General features: G+C 50.0%; 1 long non-coding RNA gene across 1 annotated transcript; it reads left to right on the forward strand.

Moving 5' to 3' along the window:
- The first annotated feature begins 4,765 nt into the window (after nt 1-4,765).
- Nucleotides 4,766-14,627, forward strand: LOC123594935. Its single transcript, XR_006710952.1, has 3 exons — nt 4,766-5,020; nt 11,910-12,016; nt 13,732-14,627. It is a non-coding gene; the product is annotated as an uncharacterized LOC123594935 (long non-coding RNA).
- The last annotated feature ends 777 nt before the right edge of the window (nt 14,628-15,404 follow it).

Genomic DNA, 15,404 nt, shown 5'->3' on the forward strand with positions numbered 1-15,404 from the left:
TCAGAGGCCAAGGCCTGCACTGACCCTTGGAGATCATTCTTGAGCTTCTTTTGGGCTTCCTAAGGTGAGTAGGGGTGCTCCTGCCTCATAAAGTGGCCTATTTGGTAGCTGTGATGTTCCAAGAGAGGGTCCTTAAGTATCCTCAGCTACACATTACCTATCCGTAATTTCTGCTGTGGTACTGCCTTCTAAAACTAACTCCTCATCAGAATAGTATGGCTCTTCAACCAATTTAAAGTTACTCTCGTGACTCCCTGTTTCTTATCTCCAGGCACAAATATCCCCTTTCTTCAACTATTTCTTATATACTAAAGTTTCCAGATCCCTCACCTTCCTGGTCATCAGGCTCTGACATGCTCTAGTTTACCAATGTCCTCCTTTGCCTAGCCTTCTCTGATACGGCCTGTCCAAGCCTGATTCTGAATGTCTACATTGGCAGCCATGTTTTGCTGTTGATTCATAGTGAATAAAAAAACTTCTCCAGGGGATTTTCAAGAGGAGATGAATTTCCCGAACTGGGGCATTGACCCCTTGAATCCAGTGCAGATGTTTACATTGATCTTTATTGAATTTCATCTTGTTTCTTTCACCCATTCTGTCCATCCATCCAGTTGAGATCTTGCGTCCTGAGTCTGTCATCTCGTACGTTATGGATTCCTCCCAGCTCTGGTTGCCACAAATTTGCTATATCCAGCCCTTTTAGCTTCATTGTTGGGGATAAAACTTGAAATAGACGAGTGCAAATGCTGATCCCTGTGCCTTTTACTAAGTCCATTTGCCCGTTCGTTTATTCATTCACTTGCTCATCCTTCCAACAAACTTAGGTTAAGGGCTACTGTGCTCTGGGCACTGTGCTTGCTGCTAGAGACCCTGCGGCAAACAAGACATGGTTTCTATTCTTGAAGGCTCAGTATCCAGCAGGATGACCGTCTCCTTCCAAACCCTTATCCGTGATAGCCTACTTGTTACCAGGATACTCACAGCCTGTGGGACCTTTTAGATTCTATCACCTCCCAGGCCAGCCTCCAGTTCCCCGACTGCCTGCTTTCCTTATAAAGTAAGGACCAGGATCCTGGGATTTGGAGAAGGACCCAGACGCCAAGAGTATCCAAGTGCCGCAGGCTCTACAGAGAGAGGTAAAAAGGGAATAGGAGAGAGAGGGAGAGAGAAGTGAAAAGCAGAAGGAAAGCCCAGAGGATGCTGGGAGGGAAGGAAACCCTTTGCCCTGTTGGTTGGTTGGAAGGCCAGTGTGGTTGGCTGGATGTGACTGAATGCACCTGTGAGGTGAACATGCATGGGGCAGGACATGCCTGTGTAACCAGTATGCAGACAAGCATGGCCTCTGCCGTGAACAAAAAGCAGCACTTGATTGCTTGACTTGATTCAGGGAGGGTAATCTTCCCCAAAAGCTGGATGCAAACTGACCAGGTCTTATTTCTATTTATTGCTAGGTAATAGATTGTTACCATCACTTCGATTCACAAGTGAGCAATTTCAATGTCCCATCCACGATGTAAAAGTCAAAACTCCAAGCATGGCTTGACATTACATTTTTCCCCTGCGCACCTCAGGCCTCCTATAGGCAGAGAGGCTGGGGAGCGGAACTTCTCCTCTACCCCTGCTTACTGCCTCCATTTGTTGGCAGCGGGAGAGGGAGGAGAGGCCGGGAAGCAGACAGCTCCCGCTTGGCGGTGGCATTGCTCTTCCTGGGTCTCATTTTCAGATGGTCAGGGCTGGGGTCCTAGCTGGTGTCTCTGGATGGGCATGGGAGATGAAGAAAGCCAGCTCTTTCCCTCCTGAGGGGTTCTCTTGGACCCTTCAGACGTTGTCACGGCCGGAGACCTCTCTCCAGTTCTTTTGACCTTGGGCTGCTATGTCACCATTAAGGGCGGTGGCTGAGGCCTGCTCCTGAGCTAGAAATCTGGAGAAATCTGGCGGGATCCCCTCTGGCCTCTTTGAGCTGAGATTGCCTTTTGCACTGCTGCTCAGGACCCATGTGGCTCCACGTCAGCTCTCTCTCGTCTGTGGCTACTTCGGGCCTGTGGGTCACAGTTCTCCATCTCTTGTCCCAGCATACTCTGGGAGTCCAGGGTCACCCCAAAGTGCTAGTCTCTACGGACTTGGCCATGAAAGCCCTTAAGGGCCTTTTTCTCCCCGCTCCATGGCCCCAGGCTGGAGGCAAAACCCAGCCCACAGCCTGCTTTAGCGTTCAGGGCCATAGGTGAAGTGCCCAGGGGCTCCCACCTGCAGGGAACATTTTGCAAAGCGTCTTGAAGGCCCCTCACCAGGCTTGGGGATAACAACCCCAACCTCTGCCTTAAAAGGAAGAGAAGGTGGCCTTCACTGTGGAGCTACGGCTCTTCACCCATCTCCTCACATACAATCCTGTCTTCCCACACTCTGACCCTTTTTCGAATCTTAAAATAGGAGATGGGGCTTAAGAATTGAGAGCTGCCATTTAAGAAAGCGGTTTGGTGTTACCCGCTAAGTTGAGATGCTCATACCTAGGTATAGACCCAAGAGAAACCTCGACATGTCCAATGGGAGACATGTACAAAACTGTTCAGAGCAGGGGCACCTGGGTGGCTCAGTCACTTGAGCGTCTGACTTTGGCTCAGGTCGTGATCTTGCAGTTAGTGAGTTCCAGCCCCACGTCGGGCTCTGTGCTAACAACTCAGAGCCTGGAGCCTGCTTCGGATTCCGTGTCTCCCTCTCTCTCTGCCCCTCCCCCACTCATGCTCGCTCGCTCTCTCTCTCTCTCTCTCAAAAATAAAAAAAAACAAAAAAAAAGAAATGTTCATAGCAGCTTTGTTTCCCAAGTAGGGCTGCCAGATAAAATATAGGATACCCAGGTCAATTTGAATTTTGGACAATGAGTATGTTGGTGATAAGCATGTGTCAAATATTTCATGGGACATACTTATACTAAAAAAATTATCTAAAAATCAGATTTAACTGGGCGTTCTGTATTTTTCACTTGCTAAATCTGGAAACCCTATACCAAGCCAAATGCCCACCAAAAGGCAAGTGGAAGAATAAATTGTGGTATACACACACAGTGGAAAATCACACGGGAGTCTAAATGAATGACAGTTATGTAGGAGAATTTGGATGAATCTTAGCCATACAAAATCTGAAAATATAAGCTCCAAAAGATTACACGCAGAATGTTCTTTTTTGTTGAAGTTAGAAACAACTAAAATATTTTAATTTTCAGAGAATGTATGTAGCCGCAGTAAAGCTATATAAAAAGGGAAGAATTGGGATGATGGATAAATGATTCAAAAGCGTGAGAAACTATGTCAAATGGGGAGTCAAAGGCCTAGGTTAATGGGGGTGGGGAACGATGTGTAGGTCATGATCAGGGTCCTGGCTTTTGTTTTGGGTAGCAGCTTTGCTGGTACTCATGGAATGTTCATGAACTAATGACAAGAGAAAGTCACTCCCCAGTAATTATGAGTAATCTGATGATGGCACTTGATATCTGAAAATTAAATTTAAAATATAGAAAAGAAAAAAAAAACAGAGGTAGGGAGAATGGCATCATGAAAACATACTCCTAGTGCTTTCCCACGCAGGAGGGAAGAGTATTGGCAGGGAAGATGCCTCTGCGTCCGAAGAGGCAACAGCTGAAATGGACCTTGAAAAATGGCTAGAAGTTCACCAGATGGAGGAGGAAGGAGGAGCATTCCAGGAACGGTGTGCCGGAGAGCCAAGCAGCACAGTAGAGCCTGGCCTGCTCCCAGGACAGCAGTGAAGCTCAGGGTGGTCCCAGCTAGAGGTAGGTGGCAGCGGTGAGAAGAGAAGGTGGAGGTAGGGGTTGCGGGGGACAAAGTAAGGATGTGGAAAAGCTTATGTCCCCTGCTGAGGAGTGTGGAACTTACCCTTGGGCTTCGGGGCAAGGAAGAGCAGAAAGGGTTACGCAGGAAGCTGTGATTATGAGCCCTCAGAAAATTTTTGTACTGAAATGGGGAGTCTCTTGACCTCACGTACGCAAACTATTGATAATAAGGCTGTCACATATGGCGGAGGGTCGAGAGGGCTGGCAAGGCAAATGCTAAAAAGACAGGGCCTCGTGAGCTTCGTGGCTGCTGAGTAAAAAATGGTCAAGGGAAGGGTTGTAACTATGGTTTAAAATCATAAATACGGGATGACCCACAGCTCTGAGAACAGAGATGGTCAGCGATTTGGTGAAAAGGGGAGTAGCCGAGAAGGTTGGCTGATTCTCCAGAGGCGATCCTACGAAAAAATATAAAACCATTAATGAAGGAATTGGGAGAGAATCCCTTCATGGCGCCTCTGGACTTCTTGCGTCTCGCCTGCATCGGCCACTCCTCCCCTGCCACACCCATGGGATTTCTTCTCTGAATTTATTCTATTCTAGTAGTAAAGCACACAGGCTACCCTGTGTGGGGTAATGTGTCGAGTGTTACAGATACCCAAACGAATAAGCTATAGCTCATGCCCTTATTGAGGCTACAAGCCAAACACAAACCATCTACAACTAGTTATACTAATGTTCGGAAAGTGCTAGAACAGAGTGACGTACACTCTGGAATCAACAAGAGGGAGCAGTCGGTATTGTCCGAAGTGGGGGTGTCAAAAACAGGGTAGCGTTTGAGCTAGAGGTTGACAGGTGAGGTTGGAAGTTGGACAAGCTCAAGATGGAGGTGGGCGGCACGCGAGCAGAGAGGGCGGCACGGGCACGGGCCCGAAGGTGAGGCTGCCACGGTAGGCTGGCGCCAGGTAGGGACAGGCCTTCGAGATCCTGCTAAGGACTGTGAACTTTGTTCTACATGTCCTGGCTGTTGAGCAGGGCGGTGTCAGGAGCAGATCTGGGTCATTGGAGCAAGCCTCCTGGCCACGTGCAGAAGATGGAATGAAGGGGGCCGAGGTTAAGGTCACAGGGAACAGCTGGGAGGCAGCTGCCCGAGTTCCTGTGAGTCCTGAGAAGACTGCAGAGGGGCCGTGGGGCCGGACAGCCAGGGATTCTGGGGCCAGAAGAGGCCTTGGTTGTGAGGTAGGTCATTCCCGTCTCTGCCAGCTGCATGGGTGGACTGTGTGAGAGCTATCGGTGTGCGAGGGACTTTGGCCTGCAGGGAGGCTGGAGCCCGGCCCGGAGAGGCAGTGGATTTGGGAAGGGCTGCAGCGACAGGAAGGGTGTTTCCTCTGTACACCTGCCAAAAGAAACCTGTGATTCAGTAGATGGCATTGTCTGATTACCCAGAAGGCTTTACAGTCTTGACTTATCTTGACTCCTATCTACTTCCGTAATTCCACACTGCCTCAGAGGCGGGATGGCGGCCGAGGGGTGGGGTCCACCACAGTGCCTTTTCTCGAATGTGAATGATGTCTATACCAGCTGGGAGCCCATTGGGAGCTTCTCTGTAGAAGGCACATACAACGGGAAGGTTGATAGAAAGAAAAGCATCTCTTTTAAGGACCGCAATTCTCACCCCGAATTGGAGTGATCTTTGTGTAAGAATTGAGTTCTCTTATCAGTCATTGATAATACCAAGTTACCTCCTATTTGGAAAGCACCCACTACGTGCTGAGAGCTGGGCTACCTACATTATCTGATTTACTCTGCAGGGCACCTACCTACATGTGGTAGACATCACTAGCTCCATTTTACAGGTGGGGAAGTAAGGCCGAGAGAGTTCTAATGCGCTGCTCATCAGGTGCAGTCTAGAGATGTTCTCCCTATTTGAAGGGGTGACGGTATTGCTTCTAATCTGACCCACATATCATTCTTTTTGTTAACGATCAGAACACTGGCCCCATTTTTGATGAAAAAGCTGTCTCTTCCTCCCACATGACAAAGTACTTCTTTCCAGCAGTCGTTCCGAGTGCCGTGTTTATTTAGTCGCAAGGTCTTTAAAAACGCAGCCACCGTGGGAATCACGTTAGTGAAGGGCTCGGGCCGCAATGGCATTCAGCAATGCCTGGTATTCTGTTTGCTTCGGATGATACTTAACAGTCCAGCGGTTAGGAGATAGAAAATAATTAGTCCGTCTAGCCGGGAGATTGGGTGATAAAAGGAAACTGGGCTGCTGATTAAATTGTTTATTTAAGCTCAAGTTTAGCTATGTTTTTCGGCATAATGTGCTGTAGGAAGAAGATAGGGATCTGTCCTCATGGAGAGACACCCCCAGAGTGGCCGTCATCCCCACCCTCGCCCACTCCCACAGCTGCCTCGCCTCGGCTCTGCCATGCCTTCCTTTCCTGCCTGGCTCTAGATTGTGAGGGTTTGGTGACTGGGCAGAATGACAGAAGGGCACACAAGGCCCGGAGCCCGAGTCCCTTGAGCTCTGGTCTTGTGTTCTCTGTTTGTCTTGTGCTCCTCCAAGCGCGTGCTACCCCGGCAAGACGTGTTCTCCCTGTTCCTCCTCCTGGCTCTTCTCTGCATTCTTCTCCCCCTGGCTTATAAAACAGAAATCGGCTTCCTTTCTTCTCTTTTGTCACTGTTTTCCTTAATTCCTCCTTCTCTGTGTGAGGACTCGTATGATTGATACGTGATGCATAATGTCAATGCTCAGTTTGCCCATAGTTTGAGCATAGGCAAGCCCAACTTTCTAGGAAAGTGCCAGACCAGAAAATTACAGCCCACAGGGCAAGTCCAGCCTGTGCCTGTTTTTGTAAATAAAGTTTTATTGGGCACATCCACGCTACAGCGGCAGAGCTGAGTAGTTGAAGCAGAGACTGTGTGGCCCGCAAAGCCAAAAATATTTACTATCTGGCCCTTTACAGAAAAAGTTTGCCAACCCCTGCACTAGGCAAAGATATTGCAAGCTACATTCTACTTCGGGTCATTCCTGCCCCTAGAGATCCCTGGGCCCAACTTTTGTACCTGCACAATAATGGGAGACTTGTGCTATGTTTGCACTGAACTGACCAGTGGATGAGAATTCGGGAAGCATGCTGTGATTGACTAACCAAAGTGTGATATAGTCTCTAAACTTTCATTTTTAAAAAATGTTTGTTTGTTTGTTTGTTTAGAGAGACAACACAAGCAGGGGAGGGGCAGAGAGAGGGGGAGAGAGAATCCCAAGCCAGCTCCACGTGGTCAGCACAGAGCCCAGTGTGGGGCTCGATCTCACGAACCATGAGATCATGACCTGAGCCAAAATCTAGAGTCAGATGTTCAACCAACTGAGCCACCCAGGTGCCCCTCTAAACTTTCATTTTTGATATGCCAAACATTAAGAAACCCCAGATTCAGTTTCCTCTCTCACATTTTTAAAAAGAGTGTAATTTAAAAACAATTAATGTTCATTTATTTGAGAGAGAGAGTGGGGCGGGGAGGGGCAGAGAGAGGGAGGCACAGAATCCGAAGCGGGCTCCAGGCTCTGAGCTGTCAGCCCAGAGCCCGACACGGGGCTCGAACCCGTGAACCGTGAGATCATGACCTGAGCCGAAGTCAGACGCTCAACCGACTGAGCCACCCAGGTGCCCTAAAAGACTGTAGTTTTTTTAGAGTGGTTTTAGATTCACAGCAAAATGGAGAGGAAGCTACAGCAATTTCCCAAATACCCCCTGCCCCAACACCTGGACAGCCTCCTCCTTATCAACATCCCCAGCAGAGTGTGCACTTGTTACAACTGATGACCTACACAGACACATCATTATTACCTGGAGTCCATAGATTACATAGGGTTCACCCTTGCTGTTGGACATTCTATGGGTTTGGACAAATGTACAGTGACATGTATCCACCATCATAATATCATGCATTTATTTTCCTTACCCTAAAAATCTTCTGTATTTCACCTGTGCTTCCCTCCCATACCTCCCCAGCTGTCCAGAACCCACTGATTTTTTTCACTGTCGCCAGAGTTCTGCCTTTCCCAGAATGCCCTGTGGTTGGAATCATTCAGTATGTAGCCTTTTCAGATTGACTTCTTTCACTTCGTAACATGCCTCTAAGGTTCCTACGTGTCTTTTCATGGTTTGATAGCTCATTTCTTTTTAGTGCTGAATCATATTCCATCGTCTGCATGGACCATGGTTGATCTATCCATTCACCTACCAAAGACACCTTGGTTGCTTCCAAGCTTTGGCAAGTATGAAGAACGCTGCTATAAACGTCCACGTGCAGGTTTTTGTGTGGACATAAGTCCTTTGCCACTTTTAAGCCTTCAACGTCTCCTCTTCCACAGGTCAGACCATTACAGCCGTGCCGGCCCCTCCTGCTGGCCGGCCTTTGCACCTTGGAGGCTCCCTGGCTGAGATCCAAACAGCCTTGCTCCACTAGAGACATACACATGCTCCAGCTGAAGGGGAGCCAGAATTTGTCACCCCAAACTACACCTCTTTGGCATAAGGATTACTTTAGGCTGATTATCTTTAAGGAACAGCAAAGATGGGAAAAACTCTGAAAACTGAGAAGTTACCCTTTTGGAGGAGAAAATTATACATATAAGGGAACTCTCCATTTATAAGGGTATCTATCTCCCTCTCTGTACCAGGAAGTGAAGGATGACACGTTTCTAGAAACCCTGTTCAGTGGAGAAGGCAATGAGCTGAATCTGCTTAACAACCTTACTCTTGACTACCGCGCTTTTCTCGATGATAACCTCCCTTGACTGGCCTCCCCCTCCCCCAACATCTTTTGTCTTTAGCTGGAGACGGTATTTAAGGGGGTGGCTTGGGCCATTTTGGAGTTACTCAGTTTTCCTGGGTCTCTCCCATGTCTACAGGAGGTATGCATGTTATTAAACATCTACTTGTCTTTTCCTGTTAGTCTTTTATTACAGGGAGATCTTGACCAAGAACCTAGAAGGGTAGAGGGAAAGTGACTTTTCCTCTCCCTGCAGACATACATCTCACAAGGCACAAGCCTTCAGGACACTAGCCTCATTCAGTGTTATAGCAACTCTGTGCCACAATAAATAAAAGTTTGTTCTCTTAAGAGGTACTCTGAATTAGGGCATTCCCTCTGGTGTTTTCCTTCCCTTCCTTTCTTTGCACTTCACATGTGCTGACATGGGAGCCTCTAGCTTTACATTTTGTTGATGATCTCCTAAACTCAAGGAATTTCACAGAAGACCCATCCAGCCCCCCTTCTGTTTAACTGCTGTGTTTTTACCCCTCTTCATTTCTTTGGTCACAAATGAGTCTTTCTATACACTTTATTTTTTTTTCAATTTCTTTCCTGCAATTATATCTCTTTGTCTTTCTTGTGTATGGGTCTCCTCCCACTCCCTGCGGTACCTAAGAACAGAGTCTGCAAAGAGCATATTTTTCAGAGAGCTCTTCGTGGGTTACAGTGCTCACATCTATTTACTGAGAGAGACTTTCATTAGGTTCTGTTGGAGTTTTCTGGAATCACCTGGAAGCTGAACTCCTAGAGAAAATGTTTGGGTCCAGATTGTTAATTGAACTGTGTGCAGCCTAAAAATCTTTCTGCAAGCTTCTGGGACTTCTCAGCCTGATTACTAGAGACAGAGCGGGGGCTTTGTCACCTGCTGCCACCACCTCAGCAGGTGACTGGTGTGAGTCCAGCAGCATGTTGGATCTGAGGTTCACTACCTGGGAAGACAGATGATAATGTCTCACTCCTACAGATCTACGATAAGGTGGCAAATGAGACAGTGTGTGCCCATAGAACGTGGAGTTCCTCTGAGGATTAAGGCTGAGACCTCGGCTTGTGAGGGTTTTGTGATTGGGAGAATGACCAAAGGGCACACAAGGCTTGGAGCCGTGCCTTCCTTTCCTGCCTGTGGGGACTCCCGATGTTGGAATCGCATCCGGGCTCTCTTGGCACCTCGTCCAGTGACGGGAGAAAAGAATCTGCAACAGTAACATGGATGCTCCCTAGATGCTGGGAGTGAGGGAGCTGAGGCCAGAGGTCAAAGTCACCGTGGCTGGCTTTGTACTCTAGTAGCTGAGCCAGAACTATGTTCCGCAGAATTCTTGTCTTTTCCTTCTATGGTCGGGGCTGGCCACAGGAGACGTTCGTGCGAGATTTGGAAGGCGGAAGCGAAGGAGCCGCTGTTTTCATGGTCCGACCATCTGAGTCGGGCAGGGGCCGTCGCAGCTCACGCGTGTCACCGTCCGCTCTCTCGCCACGTTGGTGAGGGTGGCAGCCGGGCCCGCAGCCCCTCCAGTGCCCCCACAGCTCCCCACTCGGCTTCTCAGAGCGCCGGGGCTGTGGGTGTGCCACCGCGCGCTGGAGGGCACCCACCTGGCCTGCATGTCCCCTGCATCGGTGAAGTTGGAGGCTGTGAGAAACTGAGAAGGTTCCCATCGGTCCAGCTGGACTCCGGTTTGTCCTTGGTCTCCCCCACGTCATGTCCATCTCTCCCTCCAGACTGCCTGCCCTGCTGTCTTCAGGCTCCGTACAGCCGCCCCACATGCTGCTTAACAGGTCCCCGAACCGTGGAGCATTCTGCCCCATCACAGGTCCCTCACTCCATAGCCTCGGACCTTCTGACCTGCTCCCTGCTTAGAGGCTCTGACTGCATGTTGCAGGGCCTGTGCTGATAAATGGGGAAAACCAAACAGAGAGGTTCCGACCAAGGAAATCCTCAGGGCGTCGAGCCAAGAATTTGCCATCAGAATGCTTGGGCTACCCCTGAGCCACATCGTACCCTGTGGAGGGTAGACCCTGACTGTATCACTGTTTGAGCCAGGACGGAGTACAAAACTATGATAGACACTGAATCAATCCTGGGTGCTTGGGCAAGAGACTCCAAGAGAAATCGGATGAGTCCGGGACACAACTAAGTCTTCCCAGAGGCTTCTCCACTCTTTGTGCAGGAAAGGTGGTGGGGAAGTGTCAGCCACACATTTATGGAATCACTCAGTGTACGGTGACACCTTTTGCAGGGGACCTAGGAAGGTGAGGGGTGGTGAGGGACACTTTCAAATCACCCTCCCTCTTTCTCCTCATCTGTCCCCAGGATGCCTCCATCCACAAATGGAAGCGTTGGGAGGTTTGAATGGCAGGAAGTCAGGGGGTGGGGCTTCACCCCTAGTTGGTTGGTAATTAATTAAACAGGACCATATCAGGGACTAGTTGTTAGTTAATGGAGAACCAAGGGATCCCCTAGATCCCCCAGAGGCGGCTATTGAGATGGCAGCCCAGCAGAGCAGGCTGATGAGGTGGCTGGGGCACTGGCTATCATGTTCTGTGACTCTCTATGGCACTCAGGGTCCGCAGAGACACCCTTCATGTTTCCATTTCAGCTCCACTGACCCCCATGGTGCACTTTGCCTCTGCCAGGCCTGCTCCTACCTCAGGACATTTGTACCCTCTGCCCCCTCTACCTGGGTCCCTCTACCCTCAGAGCCCTTCCTGGAAGGGATCACTCCTTCACCCCTTCTCATCTTTGCTCAAAAGTCATTTCATCTCTGTGAGGCCTGGCCTGACCACCCCACTGTAAAACCGCAGGCCTCCCTCATTCTCCAACCCCCTCCAGGATGTATTCTTGCTCTGGTGTGTATCACCTACTCCCATGTGGCTGAACTTACTAATCAGGGTGGAAGCTTCAGGACAGGGACATGCCCTGTTTGGACAGTGGCATATCCCAAATGGTGGCTCACCGTGGGCACTCATTACAGTGTTCATCTGGCCTCACTCCACAGGGTGCTGTCAGCCTTGGATTGGCACCAACACCTCCCTAAACACAACTCCAGGGACACCGGTGGGAATAGCCCCCCCCCCCCACCGGGGACGTGCAGTTCAGCGGTATGGAGCCCAGTATTTGCCGAAAGGAGGCCACTGGTGGCTTCTTCTCCCTGTTAACCTTCACCACCCACTGGCCTCTCTCAAATCTTTCCAGTGGCTTCGAATTCTGCAGCTCTGTTTCAACCTTCCCCGTGTCAGGATGGGGCAGCTGGCATGAAGAAGTGGGCTGATTTTGTTTGTTCATGGTTTATGTTCCAACTTTGACATCTTATTTCAGAGCGATGTGAGAAAGGCACTTGATAAGCTGCCTGCAGCAGTTTCTCCTAAGGGGTCTGCCAAAAACTGCGTGGGATTTCAGGGTCTGGTTTTCTTCGCCTTCTTCAGGTAAGCTTGTTTATAAGGAGGAAACATTTGTGCCGCTCAGCAGGTTTGAGAGACCCAGTGGGAATGGCTGTTTATTTGTCTTTTGATCACAAAGCCTGGGGTTTGGCTCCAAGGCTGAAAGATCTTGAGGCCTCTTTATCTCCTCCCCTGGAGACTTGAATCTCTCCTCTGACATTCCTTGGGCCCCGGAGTGGCTGGGGACCGCGGGAGGGGCTGTTGCAGGTGGACAAAGATTCCCCAGCTGGCCTCCTCCCCGTAGCTGTCCTCAGTCTGACCTCCCACCAGGGACTGTGATTCCTTCAGAGACTGGCTGCAGGGCCTAACCTCTCCCTCCCCTTTTGTCTTACAAACAACCACAAGGAAGGGAAAAGAAAGCTGCCCACCCTGCAAAAACAAAAAACAAAACAAAACAAAACAAAAACAGTAAACATTAATTTTGGGGAGCGCGCCTTCTGTGTATTATGCCACATCTTGTCACTTGCCTTTATGGAATCTGGGGACCCAAGCGAGGGGAAGGGTAGCAGTGTTCAATTCACTCATCATATACGTGACCTAGAACTCCACAGGGGGTTGGCGGCCTGTCCTTAAAGGTCGACCCAACCAGGCCCGGGTTGTGTGATCCCCCAGGTTTCAGGGTGCCCCACAGGCCGGTGCAGCGTGAGCTACCCATGACTGGCCTGAAACCCCAACGAGCAGACAGAGTTTTGATGTGTTTTTTTGTTTTTTAATTTTCCTTTTGTTTTTATTTTTGCAATGGAGAGAAAGCATGAGCTGGGGAGGGGCAGAGAGAGAGGGAGACAGGAACCGCAGTGGGCTCCGCGCAGCACAGGGCCCAATGCGGGGCTCGAACTCACGAGTGATGAGATCATGACCTGAGCTGAAGTCAGATGGAGCCACCTAGGCACTGAGAGGGAGGTGCGGGGCGGGGAGAGTTTTCTTTGAATCAGGATGCAGCACCACGCAGCATTCCCCACAGGGGCACGTATCGAGAAAATGAAATTCAAATCACCCCTCTGGTACGCTTTCCATTCCCTTTCCTGATAACGCACAGAGAAGCCGATTCTGTAGGTGAGCAGGCAGGTGTACCGAGGGCCACCGGGGCCTTTCTCCTGTCCCCAGGTGCTTCCGGTGGGCGTGACAGCCAGCAGCCTTGGCTGAGGAGACAGCACCTCCAGGATCTTGCTCCTTGCCTCGAGGCTTGCTTCTCTAAGGAGCCGAATGACGTTTTGGGGTCCCTGGCCGTACCCACATCCCACCCCCTCACTTGGCACAAGGCTGAGCGAACACCTGGGTGTCTGGCGACCTCGAGATGGTGAACCGATTTTGAACTTGCTTTCTCAAGTCATCCTACTTCACAGTAGACGGCCTCACGTCTTTCTTTGAAAAAAATAAATAAAAATCAGCGAAACGTTCTTAGCTTGGTGCAGTGATTCTACTCATGCAGAAAAAATGTAAAGGTAAAGAGGAAACTACGAGAGCAAACCTTTGTGCTCCCCGGGTCTCCTGGGAAAGCAGGGCAGGCAGGGCTCGTGCGCGCGAGGCAAGAGCTGCTTTTGCAGAAATGGAAACGCTCCCCCGTCTTTGCTTCCTCATGAAGCTGCTTCATTATATTTTCAGGCGAGCGAGTCATGGGTTCCTGGTGCGCTGTGCTGTCTTTTTCAATTAATGCTTTTCACAGAAGTTCAGGTTTTAAACATCTCCCCCTCTCTTCCCAGGTCGGTTACATTTCCCAGAATGGTTCCCAGCGCTGGAGATAATTCCTTTTCGGAGAACCTACATTTCTCACCTGCTGATTGCAATTAGCCACTGCCAGCTGGGGCCTGGTGTGCAGCTGAAAAGCTAACAAGAAGTGGAGACCACGCGGAACCCAGACAGGGCCGAGGATGTGAATAAATACGGAATGGTGCCCGTGTTTATGAGTCGCTCCGCTGAATTCCAGGTTTCCCGACCCTCTGGATGGCCCTCCCTCTTCCGGCTCTGTGCTCCCCGCCCCTCCCCTACCAATTTTTTTTTTTTTTTTTTTTTTTTTGTCTCTGGGTCTGTAGCCTACGTTTAACATCACAGTCACGAATTTACCACTAAATACATTTTGTTAGGCAATAAACAGCCTCGGAAGAAAAATGAAATCGGACTAGGGCTTCTGTTCCAATCATGTTTGTGAGCTGTGCTGGAATCAGGCAGGCCCTGCACGCAGGTCTTAGAGCTAACCTTGAATATGAGGACTGGCAGGGCCTGGAGAGGCCTTCAGGATCACCTAATCTGAACCCCTCATTTTATGCATGACAACATGAAGTCCCAGAGGGAGAGCATGACTTTTCCAAAGTCTTAGAGGAAGTCACAGGGCTGGATGAAGTCCATGTCTCCTGATGGCCAGCTCAGGACTCTAACCACTGAACTGTCTTGGCTTTGATCATCGTGGACAGCCAACTTCTAGAGTTTGTGAGGAAAGCATCAAGGACGTTGCCAAGAGTTGGAAGGTAAGTCTCTGTTGGGCAGTGTGGTCTCCAACCCAAGGATACGCTTGTTTCTTTCCTCGTGGGCCGGGCCTGGCCCCAGTACCAAGGTTATGCCCCTGGCCAGTGTCATCCAGGGTGGTACCCACGTTCCCATGGCTCACCTGATGCCCTGCCTGGTCCCTAAGGAGAGAGTGGCTCGGCCTTTGTGGTTGTTTTGGGTTTGTACCGCAGGCAACCCAGACAACAGACCATCAACCGGCGGGAGATTAGCCGCTGTCTCTGCTAGCTTCACAGTGTAAATGGAGGAGGCTGGCCTGGTGCAGCTGTATCTGCTTGGTGGGAGCAAGCCAAGTCCTTCCCGGCCGTCCCCCACTACTTCCACTCAGGGGGTCAGGCATTCTTGCCCAACTCACTTTCCGCTGTGAGAGGCTGCCTTGTGGGGTTTAGGGCCAGACAGTGAATAGGCTTCCAGGCAGCAGGCAGTAACCAAAAATGCCTGGACTGTGGACTCGAACCCCAGCTCTGGTCTACGGTGGGCACGTCTCCCAGCCCGTTTCATCATCTGAAACTTGGACAGTCATAACGCATGGCTCATTGGGCTGGCTGAGAGGATGAGGGAAGGTAATGCAGGTGGAAGTAGGTTCTCCAGAAGCGTTCACTTTCCTTTGCTCTAGCGCTGTCTCTAGTTTACAGAGGAGGAAAACTGAAGTCAAGGAAGGTAAAGTCCCTTCCGTTGCCTCCAGCCACCTACTCTGTCTCCTGTGAGGCACTCGGGGAAGAAACCACGACTTTTACTAACACAAAGTCCATTCCCCAAAGAGAAGTGATTCTCTGCGCTGGTAAACGTTCAACGACCAGCTGGAGAGAACGGGAAGGGGGAGGGAGGAAGTCCTGACTTGCAGGGTGGTTGATTTTTATTCGGAGATAATCGC

This window comes from Leopardus geoffroyi, chromosome X (genome assembly GCF_018350155.1).
Source record: "Leopardus geoffroyi isolate Oge1 chromosome X, O.geoffroyi_Oge1_pat1.0, whole genome shotgun sequence".
Classification (NCBI taxonomy): domain Eukaryota; kingdom Metazoa; phylum Chordata; class Mammalia; order Carnivora; family Felidae; genus Leopardus; species Leopardus geoffroyi.